The following is a 677-nucleotide window of genomic DNA, read 5'->3' on the forward strand; positions in this document are numbered from 1 at the left end:
CGAAAACCATCCTTTCTTCAACTTTAATGCTATACAATTTTTTTTTAACGATATTTAACCGGATGAAGGATTTTAGTCACGGACTTTAGTCACAATAATATCAGTGTATTGCCCAGCCCTTCTGTAAACTAATACAGGTTTTTTTTATTGTCCGTTACATCATTTATATCTAGGGACGTCCCGATCACCTTTTTTTGATCCCGATCCGATTCCGATCATTTGATTTTGACAATTTGCCGATACCGATTTTTCCCGATCCGATCTTTATGCAATGCATTAAGAGAAAAAAAAGAAAAAAAGCGTTCAAGTTGTCCCTTAAGTTTTTTTTTAAATTTAAATTGGATATTCTATCCAACATGGATATAGCTTCTTTCTTTCACAGCAGCATTGGATCAGTTCAGTTGTGCAGCATTGGATCAAAACAAAAATAAAGCTTATCAGTACTCGTTAGCTTACTGCTACAATTAGACACTGCGCCCTGCCCACTCTGTTGCCAGATTTGAGAGAATAAACAACCAGGTCTATGAAAACAAGCCCCAAAGAAGCAACACATACATGATGTTCTGTAATTTGAAACCAAAACTAAGGCCTCAGGATGACTTTAAGACTTGAACATGGTCATTTTTGTTTTGTAACATTGAATACAACATTTAAAAAAAATATTATTTAAAAAACAT

The sequence above is a fragment of the Notothenia coriiceps genome, unplaced genomic scaffold, assembly GCF_000735185.1.
Source record: "Notothenia coriiceps isolate Sejong01 unplaced genomic scaffold, NC01 NC01_scaffold00010968, whole genome shotgun sequence".
NCBI lineage: Eukaryota > Metazoa > Chordata > Actinopteri > Perciformes > Nototheniidae > Notothenia > Notothenia coriiceps.